Source organism: Drosophila kikkawai, chromosome 2L (genome assembly GCF_030179895.1).
Source record: "Drosophila kikkawai strain 14028-0561.14 chromosome 2L, DkikHiC1v2, whole genome shotgun sequence".
Classification (NCBI taxonomy): Eukaryota; Metazoa; Arthropoda; class Insecta; order Diptera; family Drosophilidae; genus Drosophila; species Drosophila kikkawai.
In genome coordinates this window covers 25,880,809-25,897,682 of record NC_091728.1, presented here as the reverse complement: position 1 = coordinate 25,897,682, position 16,874 = coordinate 25,880,809, and the positions used below count along the sequence as shown (strand labels likewise).

Sequence of the window (16,874 nt, the reverse complement as noted above, 5' to 3'; positions counted from 1 at the left end):
GCGAGCACGCCCAACCCCCATCGGCCTTAACCTCAAATTTTGAGCGACACTTCGGCCGCGACACCGTGTGCCACATGAAGGTTCGGATTTAACCTTAATCCGACCTGCCGTTCCCAATCAGCCAATCCATCCCAGGCGTGGTGTCGGAGTACCCATGCGGGTTAGGCTACCCTAAGGAACGCGAGGAGGAGGAGAAGGAGCTACGAGCTCCTGCAGAAGCAACGACGATCGGTTGACCGTTGGTTTTGCTGCCGTAACTAGAAGGAGGAGACGAATGTGAGGCGACGCTAGCCTACACTTTACGCGCACGTGCCACGTGCGGCACCATATCCCAGAGCGGGATGAAATAAGGAGAACAGACCTCTCGTCTGGCATGCGAAGACGCCAAACCCTTCGTATGCGGTGAATCGAACAGGAGATCTGGAGGAGAATGCCGCAAGGAGGCATCGCCATGTGCAGAGCTGCAGCCAATCAACGTTGACGTGTGCTGCAGATAATTTTCTTTGTTTAGGGATTCAGAGCCAATGTGCTGAAATTGTAGATCTAATTTTTTTGATAATAATACTGTTTGTATTCAAGTAATGTAAATTTAGGGCCGTTTGAGCAACACAAAAATAATATTTGTCAGAAGTTAACAACATTTCTTGATTAAATCTAGCACAGCGTCTTCGATGGGCCCACCGAACCTGCTTCAACCGGATTTGTGAGTAAGTGAGATCTCTCCTTATAAAAAAAAAAAAAACATATTGATTTCTGACTTTAAAAATATATTACATTTTTGTGTGTGTGCATTTAAATAACGAAACGCTATATAATTAGTCGATTGATATTTACATATTTTTTTTTTTTTACAATTCAATTAAAGTAAATTTTCGTAGCATTATGATTAGGAGTAAATACACCGTAAGCAGCGATAAGAATTTTTGGAGCGAATAAGATTTTGTAGATGATAAGAAGATGCGATTGGATAACGCTTTGTTATTGTTTTGGGCATTAGGCCAATATGATTGAATTTATGCGATACTTTGTTTTGATTGATTGATTCTTTTTCCAATATGTTGGAGTAATTTGAATTAGTTTTCGTGGATCGATCTTGATGCTGCCGCAATGTGAATTAGAATTATAATATAATAATAAACTTTGATTAAGGGATAACCGCAAACATAATCTCTCGAGTTATCATGGCAGGGAGGGTACAGAAAGGGATGGCGAATAACAGCTAGCCACCCCTACTCCTGGTGTTCTCTTGATTAGTTTACTGGTCCGTCCGCGCATTCCAGAATCCGAATATATCCTTTGTTGTTTTGAACTGTAGATTACAGTTAGTGCACTTAAAACTTTTCTTTTGCGTAGTGCAGTGTGTATATAGGGAAGATGAGGAAAACCCACGACAATCCGACGAGCTTAGCAAAGAGCAATGCTAGAAGTGCACGAAACCGAATCTCCTTATACACTAGGTTACCCTTAACCCGGTGAACACAGGCCAGGGAGCCCTGACGGGCAACCGACGAACCTAGTCTGGCTGACATAGAAAGACAAGGGGGAACCGACTAGCTGGCTGGCTACTACAGTGTTTTGAGCATAGAACTACCGTCTTCATTTCTACAAACAACTAGTCTCTTTAAGCTGACTGGATTAGTGGCAGATACATTTCACTTTTGTTTTGAAACAGGCAATTGATTGGCAAAGCAGCGGAAAGCCCCAGCAATGTGATCTGAAATGATGAACCACTGGCCAGGAATCAGCAGAAGCTTACAGAGAGCATTCGAAAATTGGCAACTGGCCAGATCCAAAGACAGATCCCAAGCAGGATCAAAAGCAAGGGCATTCAGGCCAGGGTCTGATAAAAACAGAATTTCAAAGCCGCACTTAAGCTTGGCATAAAATAAAAGCTGCTGTCAGATTGCCAACTGTCACGGCCGACAAAGGCACGGCACGGGCAGGGCAAAGCCACAGGCAGATGAAGATGCAGATACAGATGCAGACACAATGCCAGCCCGTGTCCTGCGCAATTAATGGCACATGGTATGCCATCGCCAGTGCAGGTCAGGGAATCAAATCCGAAACAAAGCAACAGCCCCTGGCATCGCAAACTAGGAGTATTTGCGCAGCGCCAGAATTCCAATTATGAGAGGTCTTTGAGTTCCACAGCCGCATTATAATGCGACAACAATCGTGGGCACGGCCACCACTCACGACCGTCAACCACAGGCGGCTTTTTGTGGCTCTGCCGCCTGTCGATGCCATTACGAATTGTTGTTTTAAGCGGATTACGCAATGTGCGAAACGTGTGCGAGACCGAAGTTGCTTCCGAGGCCAGAAACGGGGACGGGGCTCAGAGGCCGGCGGGCTAGTTGGCCCTACTTGACAGCTGACAGTTTGACGCAGGCCCGCAGACTGGGAATTCGATTAATTTTTGATGAATCAATGTCAACTGCTGCTGCAAATCTGTGAGCTGTCAGCGCGGCTGCAGCGCTGCAAAGCCACTCCGTCGGATACTCGATGTCCCGAGGAGCGGGTGGCTGTGGGCGTCGTTTACCCTTTCAGGAGACACGTAATTTCGCACACACGTGCTATAATTTCACACACGCACTCGCATATCGCTGGCAGAAGGCCGGAGAGTGAAGAGTTGAGAGTGGAGAGCGGAGAACCGCTTCGTGAAATATGACATAACACTGATACGTGCCTTACGGACTTCTCCTGCTGCGCCTTCGCCTCGCCAGGACAGCGAGGAAAAAATTGGCATACAAGAGCTCATATTGTCCCTCGCATCAAATGGAAATGCTGAGCCGCCTCGAGAAAGTGGCGAAAAGTATGTTCGATATTTTTCAATCAAATTTCCGTAAATGTCACGTATACGCAGCGTCTTACGTACTTATTAATAATGCTCGCAAGCCCCAAAGCTGCAGCGAAGTGGGAGCGCTAAAAGATGGAGTCGCGCCAGGAGGCAACTCGAGTCGAGGAAATATCGATATCACCATATTCCTGTGCGTATACACTCACACACACACGCAGTGGCGCTCTGTGTGCGCATTAAAGTTCATTCTTTAGTCGTTGTCAGCGTGTGTTGCCACATTTATGCCCATTAACCAACTTTTGCGCCAAGAATTTTTGACATCTCAGAGCTGCCTGTGCTCTGGGGCTGTGCTGGGTCGCATCCTCTGCTAAATTTTTGATGAACCCGAAATTGCCGATGACAGTGAACTGTGCGAATTTCCAGCAAAGGATAAGGACATTGCGAGAAGGCAGCAGTCGTGTCAGTCAAAAATACTTGGAAATATTCCGGGAGTTGTTTATGCACGGGAGCTAAATATTTAACAGCGTCGAGCAATTTCATTAATAAATATTTCAGTCAGCCAGTGAATAATATATTTGAGTGAAATTTTTGTGGATGGCTGAGTTGCCGAGCGGGGTTTTCGCTGCCTTGCGCCACACCGCCGCTGAAGCACGAAATTAAAGTAAATTCTATTGAAATTGCCGAAATATCTGATAAATTAGTCCTCCTCAGCTTTATTATGCCAGCTCCGAGAAACGAGCAAAGCACTCCGTGTGGCTGGCTCCCTTATCCAGGCTAAATAAATTCTAGGCACGCTGGAAAGAAATGGGCCAAAATGGTGAATCAAGCCAGGTTGCGGACTCCTTTGCCCTTGGTGGCACGTCAGCACCTTTCCGTTTATTTATAGTTGTGGGTGTGGATGGCCTCTTTGTTATGGCGTCCGCTTATGCGTGTACAGCTCGTAAATAACAATGCCGAAGACACATGCCACTTTATGTCAATTATTTTGACAGCTAACAAGAGCAAATATGCAGCAGGTCGACATTATTATATCACATTTAAGGCACACACACCTTCCAATGGCACTAGGAAGGTATCCTCAGTGCCATGACCACGGCAGGTGGGCGCAGGTGCTGGCTGTTCGCCTTATGATGCCTCGAATGTGGTACTCTAAGAGCCAGCTAGTTCTCCGAGAGGATCTTTTCGACGCATGCCTGTTTGAAAGAAGTCACATTTTGTAGAGCCCAAAATCTTAACAATTTTATGCCTTACGTTATTTTATTGGCCAAGTCTTAGTTTTTTATTTTAGGCAGATGCAACTACCAAGTCGGTTCTGAATGTCATGTTGTCTGTTCTGTTAAAACCATTTAATACATAAATTCGGCGTAAATGTGTTTAGGTATTGGGAATTACATAAAGTTGACTATAAATTCGGCCATAATACATGAAATGATGTTTCTCTGAAAACAAATTATAAAATTGCAGATAGTTAAACGAACTTAAAATAGACGTCAAAATGGTCAAACTGACTCGGGTAGCTAAAGCTGTCTTTAAACAGACTCTGTAAAAAAATTCAAACGCATTGAAAGTTGGCAAATTAATAATTAATTATGCCGTACTGGAGGTTAAGGCAAATACCCGGAGGCGCGCATAGTGGCGACATATCTTCGCCCGGTATATTTTTCGAGCAGAATTATGTCGCTTTTTCTGGCGGAAGTGTGTCGTTTTGAAAGCGCCATATTTCCGCGGGAAGGTATGCAATATCTGGTACCAGGTACAGAAACTTGTAGAGTAACATTTGCAGGCCTGCTCTCTACGAATAAAAAATGTACCATATACAGTGGGCATCGACTCTTCACAGTTTCCTGGTCGCAGGACATCGAGCGTGCGTGCGGATCGAAGATGTAACCAAGTTACGTCCAGGCCCAAACCTACGGTCCAATGGCTTCGATGTCCTGAACCGATGTCGATGGCCGCTCGCCGGGGGCCGGGGGGTCGTATCAAAAGGCGATTTAATGAAATTACGGTCAGTATTAATCACTGTCAAGGCTAATTGAGTATGAAAACAAGCGGAGCCGGTCCAGGCGGTTCAGTAGGGCGACCACGCAAGGGCGCTGCTGATTGCCCCCCGAATCAGTGTCAGTGCTGGCGTCAGTGTTCATTAGACGCAGGCGGGCCGGACAGAAACGCAAGCTGACATCTTAAAAGGGTTCCTCCACCGTTGAAGAAGATCACGTGTGCTCTATATTCACCCGGCTCTGCCCGGCACTCGCCCTTAGGCCAGGACATAACTTGTATTAAATAATGTTGATGGCCATAACCTGGAATGACTGTTGCGCACTTCCTAGAACTTCAGGACTTCCGGACTCCAGGACTTGCAGGCTCCTCAGCGCACATCGTTTGTCAATCGCAAATTGGGAGCTGACAGGGACAAATGGCATGCGAAGTCGATTCTATTTGTCGGCGACGGCAGCAAATGGAGTGAACTCATTTTCGTGATACATTTTTTGTTTGCCCAGCAGAGTGGACTGAATTATTGCGGACAACAGGTCAGAGTGCTTCCCAGCTGGCAGTCGGCCCACAAGCCCACCCAGCCCAAAATGGCCAATGTAATCAGAGCTGATGGGTGCCACCAAAAATAAACACTTGCCGCATGCAAAATGAAATCGGGTGCAACGAGCAATGACGACCGCTTGAAGCTGTCTGGAGACGTGCGGAAGGCGGGGCTGCCATTAACTTATTGAATTTAAGCCAATTTAGCAGCGAGCACTTAGCTGACCACACAGCAGCCGGGCACAATTGCCCGTAAGCATCCTCGGACCGTCCGATGTCCGGAGTCTAAATTCCAGTGTCCACAGTCCGATGTCCAGGTGTCCATGTTCAGGACCGGCTGCCACGTCGAGTGGCGGACCAATTTAATGTGGCAGCCCGCCTACCCCAACTAAATCAAGCTGTTCCTCTTCTCCTGGTCAGTAGCCACCAGCCACCTGTCAAGTGCATGTAGATAAATTTCCAGGCTAATGGCGCCGAGCGCCCAAGGAGCGGCGGAGCTGCAGTCGGAGCCGGGCTCGAGCTCGTAACGGGCAAAAAATGCAGCCGGCAGCTGTTTGAGCTGCTACAAAAATACAAGCAATCAGAGGAGGGGCAGCCACTCGTCCGTGGCAGGTCGCTCTCCCACCGTTAACTTAATTGAAAATCACAAAAATTGGTCATTCCGCCACAATGAGCAGAGCAACTTGGCAGCAGAGAAGGCAGGGGCAGAGGAAGCAGTAGAACTTCCCAGCATCCAGTATCCAGTAGTGGCACGATAAATGCTGGCAAAGTGCACGGCAGGAAACGCAAAAACAACATGCTCGGCGATTCAATTCCGACGCTTTAAAGGCTCGGCGCTGAAAGGCTTTTTGTGGCACCGACGTGCCGGCCTGGCCAAGGCGAAAAGCCAAGTTGGGCTAAGTAGAGTACGTCAAAGTAAGGCAAGTGGGGCGGGAGGCCTGGCCTGTGCAGGTCATTTCCACCCCACTCCGCACGCACTGTCCCCGCCCACTGGCTGTTTAGATAAACAAAAAGTTTTAAACTCAACGCAAAGCGGAAAAGGGGCATCATCGCATCCTGGCATCCTGTTATCCCAGCTCGCACAGGCATAATTCATTTAATGGCTGAAACTCTGGGCCGACTGCGAGGAGCACTGTTTGGATTCCCAAAAATAAACAGGACGAGCGGAGGAGGAGCCAGTCAAATAGTGGAAATCGATGCATGGGCCGCGAGGCAGCCGAGTGTGGATAATGCCATTACAGAGCACTTTCAAAGGACCCACACACACTGACTGGGAAGCAGGGTATAAAAATACCGTGCCGGGTCGAAGTCGGGTTTTAATTCGACACACATTTCAATAAACCCCGCCTTCAGGGACTCTAGCTCATAACTCAGTTGGGTATTTTGCGGCGGATCCACTTGCGGAGCCTGGGAATTTATATCGCAGTTCAGGGGCACCCATTTTTAAATCTCCCAGAACTGCCTCAAATTTATGAGTTCGAGAAAAATTAAAACATAAACTTGTCAGTCACACGTAGGCACATAAATCGCCGAGGGTCCGACCTATCTCTAGACCGGCTGCCACCCCCCCACTCCCAGTCCTGTTGCCACTCATTCCGGCTGCGGTATGTAATCCGAGCTCGTAAAGTTCAATAACCCCAAGGGGATTAGGCGGCGCTCCCCAAGCAGGAAGTGCACTTATTTATGGGACCCTAGCACCTAGCCCAACCATCCGGGGGCCACATAAATAAAAATAAAATAATCGCCGGCATAAAAAGGGGCTCCTTCACAATTCAAATGAAATTGCCCGTGCCAGTGGGGCCACTTGCTCTGGTCAAGGATATGCTGCTCCTTTTTAAATAACACTCCACTCCAAGGTGTGCTCATGCATGAAAATTGCCATGGATACGGGCGGATCTCGGATTGGGCACATTAGGGCTCCGGCTCCGACCACTCCAAATATCGCCAAGGACACACGAGCTCACATTGTGTATCATTTTGAATAAATTAAATTTGTCTGCAGCTGCCCATAATAAGCGGTCATTCCATGCCCAGAACTTGGAAGCCGGCTCGGATGGATGGCCGTACATGCCATGGATTCTCGGATGCATGACAGACATGCTCCAATAATTTCATTAGGACCTAAAATGGGATCAGCCGGCGAATGGCGAGCGGCGAGCGGCGAGTGGCCGGGCCCGCAGCTAATTAGGCGTTTTAAATGTCAGTCGAGGCGGCTTAAAAGGGATAATACAAAATCTTTTCAAAACAGTTGCCAAGGGCGTTGGGGCTTCCAGTTGCGAGCACAATATGGCCAAAACAAAGCTCAATATGCTCATAATCAGATGAAGCCGCCAAGCCGCCCATTAATTATGCATGTGTGTGCCCGCGGGCGTGGTTGTGGGTGTGTGTGTGTGGACGAGGGTGTGGGTGTGTTTTTGCTGGGCAGCATATGGACAACCTAAGCTCGGCGAAAAGCTGTAGCTCAAAGTAGCCGCCATTTAATGAGCTTAATTAAATAAACAAATGGCAGCGCACATTTTCCCGTGGCCGCATTAAAAGTGTATGCAACACGAAGCGCGAGAGAAGCGGAAGGGGCCGAGGGATTGGGTGTGGGATCAGGATCGGACTGGAGACTTGAGACGGGAGACTGGAGCCTGGACTAATGTACCTCTGACAACCAAGCAACGCGGGAACCGTGCCAGCCAAGCCTGCATAATGAAACGCGATGCGAGAGCATATTAATGGGTTTTAATTTGTCAGTTCGTCCGACACGACACCCATCGTCCCTTCAGCTCTCTCGCTAATCGAATATTTAATTAGTTTGATGCCGTCTCAAATCGGCTCGAAGATTAGCATTAGACAGGGCACTGGCCTCCCCGCCGCACGGCAGGAGGGTGTTGCCTTTGGTAGCCAAAGTCAAAGGCGCCTGCAAGATTTCTGATCGGCCAAACAAACAGGACGGACGAGGGAAAGGTCGCGGCGGCCCCAGACCTTGTGACCTCAAATACAAGATTGGGAACAAGAACTAAATTTCTTAAGTGCTTTCATGTGCCAGGGCACCTCAGGGGAATGCCGGCCCTGGCGAGTCGAAAGGGACCCGTCAGGACTCGGCGGTCCTTGCCTGGCTTTGCTTTTCTTTGCTTTATTACACTCAAATCATTTTCAAGAGTCAACTTCACCGGCCTGTACCCCGAAAAGGGGTTGAAAACAATTCTGAAAATTTATTTTCATTAATTTTAATTCGCTGCAAAAGTTTTCTGTCCCGGAGGGAGGCGGGGCGAGCGGAGGCAAAGTAATGGGGATGGGAATGAGAGCGGAGGGAAGAGTCAAATAATTACTTTTTCGGATTGGACCAGGGTGTCCTTTTTTAATTATTCCGCTAAAGCTTTGTTGCCTTAGGTTCCCGTGCGTAGGACTGGCGAGGCGAGCATAATTAATTTATATCATTTTTCCCTAGAACGTTTTCCATAATTAATTGAAAAAGCTCCGGGAGAGAGTGTCTAGTGCCGCGACTAAGTATCTCTGATAGGTGAACTCACTCACGCTTGACACTCAGATTAAAGGATCCCCGCGCCTTGGCACCACCTCCGCTCCGATTCCATCCTGTCCCCTTCTGGCCCCATTGATTGCATTTAAGCCAGACAAAAGGCCCGGAACAGCCTCTGACTCGGGCCCAGATTCACACTCAGATTCCGATTCAGATTCGGAGACGGCCTCGACTAATGTCAATAGCATGCAAAGTGCTGACGCCGAGGCTGACTGCCTGACTCAGCAGGCGGCAATCAGCGACGACGTCCTCTGTTTCGGGGCGAATGTGTGACTGGGCATGGGTGGGTGTCCTGACTGTGTCGGGCTTGGCAGGAGTAAGGGGGTGCGTTGCAGGCACAACTGCCAAACACAAGAGCTGGAAACTAGTCTCAGATTCTTCTCACTCCGAACCCAAGAATCCTCTACTTTGACCAAGCACTAATTATGTTTTTCTTTTGTTGTTGGTTCTATTTGCAGGTAGCGACAGGCTCGCATCGATTGCCCGGTAAGTTATTGGGAGCGGGACTGACAACCCTATCGATCGACTTGCCAGGTGTTTTCAGCGTGTCAGACAACCATTCGGATCCCGGGCTTGACACATGAAAATTAATAACAATTCTGTGGGTTAATGAACCAGTTGAACAGCACACGATGCCATCGGCTGAGGCCGCAGCAGAGCGGCAGCAGGAGCACGGCAAAAAGGACAATTTGCAAAGTGACGTCAAAACAATTACGTGCAGAAATACGCTTGATAATAAAATGAAGTGACCTGGCCCGAGATCCAGTCGGTGGGCGGTTCTGTTCGCCTTCCCAGGAAAGCCGAAACGTGTTCAAGTGTTGACTTTTATAAATTGTGCACTCGTTTCGCCCCTTATCTCGGGCCCTGCCAGGTGAGAATGTGTTGGCGTGTGCCCAACTTGGTCAGCAATTAATTACGGCAGCAGAATAGACAGTCAGGCAGTCGGACAGTCGGACACCCGGACGGACGGTCGTCCAGGTCAGATGGGAGCCTCGGCACATCTGTTCTCCGGCAGGCTTAAACGCCATTTAAAGCGCAGTTAGTGGGCACAATCGGACCGCCCTGACCCACTTCGCAGATCTCTCAATACCCGATGCCCCTTTGCCGGCAGGCGCAGGCAGGCGGCAGATTTATATTTGCCTGCCACACTTGACTAACTTCGAATGACATTTAAGCGCGTAAAAGTGCCCGCTCTAGTTTATCTCGCCGCTCTGAGCGTTGAAATAATGCCTGGCTTTTCTCTGCGCGTTGCCAGCTCCATTCTCCGGCTCCGTCTCCGTTTCCGCTGGCGATGCGGTTTTACAGCCGTTGCCGCAATTAATGCCAACAGATTAATTATACGCTTGGCTGCACGCTCTGCGTGGGCCTGGGTCTGGTGTTGCTCCTGCTCCTGCTCCTGCCTGTGTTTCGTATCTGGCTTTTGTTTAAAAATGTATTTTTGCAACTAAAGCGAGGGACATTGGTCCCAAAAAAAAACGAAAACAAAAAAAACAAGTCGGGAAAAAGGGAATTGGCTCCTAATGAGTGGAGATTAGCCGATGCTTCGGTCAGCGCCGGACCCCTAATTTAGTGGACTGCGCATAATCAAACTGTCAAGAGCTCCGAAACTTTGAGCATATTTTAAGCGAGTGCAATTTGGTATTGATAGGTCCTGGGCAGCAGCTGGACCAACAATAACTTTCAGCGTCCGCAGGGCTTGGGCGGACACATTTTTTGTCCTGTGTGCGAAAATGTCGAAAAAAATGTCAGCTTGACAGCGGCGAGCACCAACTTCTTCAGGGCTTCCTGTAGCGACAGAGACTCGAAAGGGAGGAGAAAACTTTCATCTGGAGCTGGACCTGCAAATAGGACAGGACAATGCGGGGAGGTGACCGGCCCGCCCAGGACCTCGCGTTGATTTATTTGTATTGGCTGTGGGGCCGTCGGGGCGTATGATTTATGTGCAGCCGGACTATTCATTAAACCAAACACATAGCCCCGTCTGTCATTGTCGTATCATTAGAAACTGCAGGGCACATTAATTGCATATTAAAACCGCTTGGGAAAACATTAGGCCACTATCTTCGCAATGGCTTCCTGCCGTGGGCCAAGGCAAGGCCGGTAAGGCGACAATTTGCGCCTTCTCGGCCATATTAAGTAATAAAAGCGTTGTAAAAGGCATAAAATGAAAGTAGAATACTGCCACCCGGGTCGGGCCGAAAATTCCGCTCGTTTTGCGGCACGACAACCAGCCGGCAACATGGCGTATTAAATATTATAAAAGGCAATTTGCAAATCTCGTATAAAAGCCACACGGCCAAGAACGAAATCTCCACCGCACACTTTCAAACACGCACCCACATGAGCCTTCCCGAGCACTCCGCCGTCTGCCGGCAATCATTAGCAACAAAAGGTCATAAACAAACAGGGCCGAAACAAAGCAAACTCGAAGGCGGCCGCTCCGCAGGATAACCGCAGGGAAAGCCAAAACGCCAGCTCCAGATGCCTGTAACCTCCGGATCAGGGCTGGTAATGGTGATGGGGCGGTGGTGATATGAAACATTCAATTGCATATGCCAGACGCGCGAATAATTGCGGCTAAGTTAAAGTATTCTGCCAGGTTGTTGGCTCCACGGCGCGGATTCTGCATAGGATTTGCCGGTATTAAAGGCGTCTACTCACGCGGTGATGCTTTTGAAAAGTGCTGTGCAGGTAATTAACATTTTTACGTACTTTTCATTAAGAGCCCACGGGAGGGAGCGGGATGGCACATAATTAAAACTTGATTTATGCGCAAGATAATAAATAAAACAACGCCGGGTCAAGGGTGCAGAGAGCTCACGCCAGAGTGCGCCTCTTTGTGTTGTATTTATTTTATTGCACTTCTGATAAAGGTGCTTGAAATGCCTTAATATTTCAATGACTGATATGACCAAGGTGGGGAAATTAATTCTCATGAACGAAATAATCAATATATTTGCATAAAATATCTCTAGCATTCTATGCATTTGGTTTTGAATTTTGAAGATAAATATGTTAAGATAAGGCAGTCAAAGAGACTCTATAAAATCAACCCTTTTTATACTTAATTTAATTCATTAGATCAGAGTTTTGAAATAGACTACATTTTATTTTGCCATGTTTTTAAGATCCACGTATTGTTGTTGTTGAGACCCTAAATGATAAAGTTGTCATCACAAAATTGGGAGTTATTACACAAAAAATTAGAAATACAGATGCTCTAAAAACCTGCAAAGCTGAGTTATAATGCTATGTGAAGTCGTTTATGCTTGTCGTTCGTCACTTTTAATCTTATTTATCTTTTTTATTATCATGAATACATTATTTTTTGTATAAACTGTTCAGCTACATACACAAAATTGAATAAAAAGATCACTATTGTAGGAACATAGTAGGAAAACCATGTAGCATAAGTGTAAGCAATCTATTACGAATAAGTAGACACATGTGTATATCGATAGTAAGCGAGGGAGATCGATAGAAGGATATCGGGGATCTGCGGTCTCTACTTCTGGTCGGCGTTGGTGTGCAATAAGTTTAGCAAATTCTGGTGAGTGAAAATAATATAAAAAATTATAATACTAAATAAATTGAATGCAAGACACAGAATTATAATCTATTATATAAAAACAAGTCGGGTTTTCCATCGGGATCCTACTACTTCAGAACGTACGAACAGATTTCCACGGCACGAACCGATTTCCACGGTTTTGCATTCGTTGGAAAGGTCTCGGAATTCGCTATTTTTCCAGTGAAGAAAATTCAGGAAAAATTGCAACAGAAAAGCGGTAGTCATTTTTGCATAAAGTACCATCACTGATACATAGATGCCATAATTCTCTACTCAGTTTATTTTATGAGACAAACCGAAATTGTGTTCAATTTTGTGAAATTAAAAAAAAAAAAAGAGTAAAAAAAAGGAAGTTATTCGTTTCCTAACATTTCAATTGGAAACCAGCGGTGGTAAGTTAAACTGTGTAAATTATGTGGATTTAGGTTAAATTAACCACTCTGCCCATTGTCCTTGATCAAGACCAATCCAGAATTCCCCGGATAGTTCACCAATGCGTTGATCCAAGTATTTCTGAAGTAAGTCGACACTATGGTACCATCGAATCGCTGCAGAATTATTATCCAATCGGGACCAGCGGTGGGAATATTCTCAGCTATTGCCGGCCTGTCTTCGTCCCCGTTTTTAATTAATTTAATATTGGGCACTTTTGAATGGTTTACTAAAACAAATGGTGCATCTGAAGCCTTGTAGCCTATATATAAAGAATCTATTATGGAATACATTTTTGACTTTGTTATAATATAATATTAATGGTTTGAAGTTATCATCAGTAGTTTAAAGCGATTTAGAAAGAAAACACCGCTGAAATCAAAAAGCTTTTACATACATACATATGTATGTATGTACATAAGTGCGTATATTGTGTTTCCTATACAGCTTGTAGAATTTGTAGAGGAAGAAACTTGAAAAACGAGAAAGAAAGCTAACTTAGGCAGGTCGCATTTGTAAGGCAGCTATGTACATATATGATATAGTCGTCGGATCGAGCTCGTTCCGACATATGTATATAGCAGTCAAAGTTTCATTCATGCTTTAAAAGTGAGGGACTAGTTTGCGTAGAAACGGACATGGCTAGATCGACTCGGCTGCTGATGCTTATCCAGAATAGGGTCGGAAGAGTCTCCGTCACTGTGTTACAAACTTCTGACTGAAATTATAATACCCTGCAAAGGTATAAAAATGCACAAATTGTCCGCATGACAAGAGATTGAATTTTAAACCCGATGCTAGGAGACCGTTTCACCCATCTCACGGAAGCTCTGTATGTATTTTTAATGGAACATTTTTTCTGGAACCGTTTATCATTTATGGATTGACTTCAATTGTGCGGCGCCCATTAATGTTTAAACACTTCAAAATTGTGCCTTATTGGCGCGTGCATGTATGATTTATGGGCCCAGCGCGTTGACGTCAATCACGTTACATTTTGGCCGCCCACTCCCGCTGGGTCCTTCCGTGAAATGAAGCAATCAGAGCCACCGCAGCGGCGGCGGCGGCAGCCCGGATACGGCCAAAGGAGCGACAACTTAAGTAGTGGGAACTCCAATCAAACTTTTCCAATAAAGTCTTTAGCCTAAAGACAGTGGATAAATCAAGCAATCAGGCAGCGAAAAGGGCTGCTCTGCCCAGACAGCCTCTGCCATAATTTATGGCGTGCTTTAAACCCGCTGTCCAAAGGCAGTCTCTGGCGCATTCGGAGGAAGAACACGTGGATGATGTGCGGCCAGCGAATGAATCGAAATTGGGCCTCGTCCAAGAAGTTGCCGGCAAAGTGCGAAATTTAACTTTGTCGATTACACCGTGGAGACCACGTTGCGTATACGTAGTAATGGGCAGAGCCCACAGCCAGGGCAGACAATCGGCCCGCAGGAGTCCTGCGGAGGGGAATACGTGCATAGTTGGATGCTTGGCTCTCGAATGGCATCGGAAGCGAGGATGTTGTTAATAAAAAGGGCAGCGAAGCAAATGAAAAATACTTTTCCCGGTCCCACATCCACACACACCGACATGTGTGATAATGCGGGGAGTGGGGTGTGTGGTGCGTGGCGCTGTTGGGCAAATTGACTTAATCTAAAATAAAAGTTTAGTGTTGAGCCGAACGCACACACGGAGGCCCGCACAGGCAAACAGATGGTATTTTTTACTGCCGAGACCGGCAGAGGAGGAGCTCAGGACCGCAGGGGCGTGCGGGGAGAGGCAAGATGTTAATTTCCCAGGAAACGCATGATAGAGTTGAATGCTTTTCGAAAACTATTTGACTTTGGCTAAAAGGGTAGACTTTTTCGGGGCTTTGGGGCCACCTTATATCCCACATATAATATAACGGGCCAGGCAATCGTTACATAGATCACATTTTGTGTGGCTTGCGCTTACGTAAGAGTTTAGCCTTTGCGCTTGTGTTTACCTAACGCATATGCCGAGCTTGTGGTGCCATCCCAAATTAAATGAAATAAAAAGAAAGTTTAAATAGGGAAATAAATTTTACGGAAACGCTGAAAAGGCAGCAAGATTTACGATGCACAAAAGATAAATTTTACAAATGCTCACTCAACGCACACATGCACAGCCGAATGCGAGTTAGAAGGGAAAACAAGCTCACAACTTACCGAGCGGGCGCAGGGAGAGGGACTGCAAATGAAATGGCAATTCATTTATTACCCCGCCAGTATTTATGGGAAGCAAATAACTAAAGCATACATATTCGGCACACATCTGCATAATGTGGGGCAATTACATTTAAAAGATCATAAAAAGAGGTGGAGATAAGGCCGAAAAGCCATTCACATTGAAATGCGACTGAGCGGCCCCCAAAGAAGAGCTCAAGCGGAATAATGAGAGCAGGACGGGACGGGGTGTTGTTCGAAGCCCAAACAAAACTGACTGTTTATTGTGTCCGGCCCCACGCCACCGGCCTGCATTACAACTAAATTCTTTTGCAATCAGGAATACTTCCCGGCGTCCACTTGCCTTGTCTCTGTTCCGGCGTTATCTGCTATTATTTACGATGAGTCGGGCCTGGGGAATTAAGCGAGATGGCCGAGCCTGCAAGCAGGCAACTTATTTTCCGCTTCTCATTTTCATTTGCATTTGAATTTGAATAATTGTACACTTCTGCGCCCGTTATTGCTGTGCTCGCTTTGCTTGAGATTTGCAGTGGCAGCGCCTGGTAATTAATTAAAATATTCAATGCCCAGAGAAACTTGGACCCTGCTCCGAAGTGTGGTTGGCCGTTGACCGAAAGTTTATCGTGATTCGGGCCTCCCAGAGCTCTGTTCAGGCGCGCCCGAAAAGGATTGCCGGAGAAACGAGTCCCTCCAGCTATCTCAAATTCATCTCTCATTAGCTTGGCGTGACTTAAATCGGGAGTTTAGACGCCCTCCCCGTTGGCGGGCGTTTTGTCAGCTTTATAATTAAGGTTAAAGTTAATTTTTGCTCCGTGGACGTAGTGTGGCGCGACTTCGGGCCCACCTCCAGCGCGACGGCACATCGAAGCCCGCTTTCTGTTCGCTGCTTGCTATCGTACTAGCCGGAAAACTCATTATTTTTTAAATGGAACTCTTGCTTTGTGGCCTCCCCAGCTCCGAGCTCCGCTTCCCTTCAGTGTTGGCTTGTCTCACTCGCAGACAGCGATCCCAGTCGCAATTAACTGAAGAGAATAATGTTGCGGCAGTGACGGGCAGAAGCATAATAATTCTGCCCCGCTTTTTACCAAGCATCCCGAGCTGCTCAGCTCGACTTGGTTGCGTTGCATTTGTAATGACTTTGTGGGTAAGAGCACGGCGAGCCGAGATTTCACCGTAGATGAACACCCAAAAACGCATGATATTTGTACAGCATGCTATAATGGTAAATAACCGGATGGGGAAAATCCTCGAGCGTCGCATTAAGAACCAATTCCGATGTAACATAAGTCGGGCACATGAATTTATCCGTGGAAACGTTTGCTGCCAGGAACTGCAAGGATGCAGGTGAGGGTAATTGAAACGCTTGTGCACTGACACCGGCTGGATGACTAAGCGGAGATGGACGGGGCGGGGAGTCGGACTAGGAGGAAGCACTGAACATGCCAGCATAAGTTTAATGAACCCTGCATGCAGCCAGAACGTCTCGGTCCCAAGCTCGACCTTTCCCTCCTGCTCATAAATGCTTGCATTGTGAGGAGTCGTTCGACTTCCCACAAATACTGGCGGCCAACTACAACGGCAACCGCGCCAGCCGCCGACAGCAACAACAGCATCAGCAGCCAACAACAACAGCAGAGGCAACGTCAGCCGAAGAATATCAACAGCGCCAGCAGCGAATATCAACAGCGTCAGCAGCGAACAACAACAGCGTCAGCAGCGCCCAAAAACAACAACAACGGCGGTCAGGAGCCGGCAGCGACAACAACAGTAGCCGACGGCAATAACCACTGCCGCCAACGCTCATGGAGAGCCGCAGCAGCC

General features: G+C 47.1%; 1 protein-coding gene across 1 annotated transcript in view; it reads left to right on the top strand.

Moving 5' to 3' along the window:
• dpr12 (defective proboscis extension response 12) overlaps positions 1-16,874 on the top strand; it is a 73,642-nt gene that overhangs the window by 26,869 nt on the left and 29,899 nt on the right. The window contains exon 2 of the mRNA XM_017161189.3: positions 9,314-9,341. The gene's annotated coding sequence lies outside the window, so the exon portion shown is untranslated. The remainder of the gene's footprint in view (positions 1-9,313; positions 9,342-16,874) is intronic.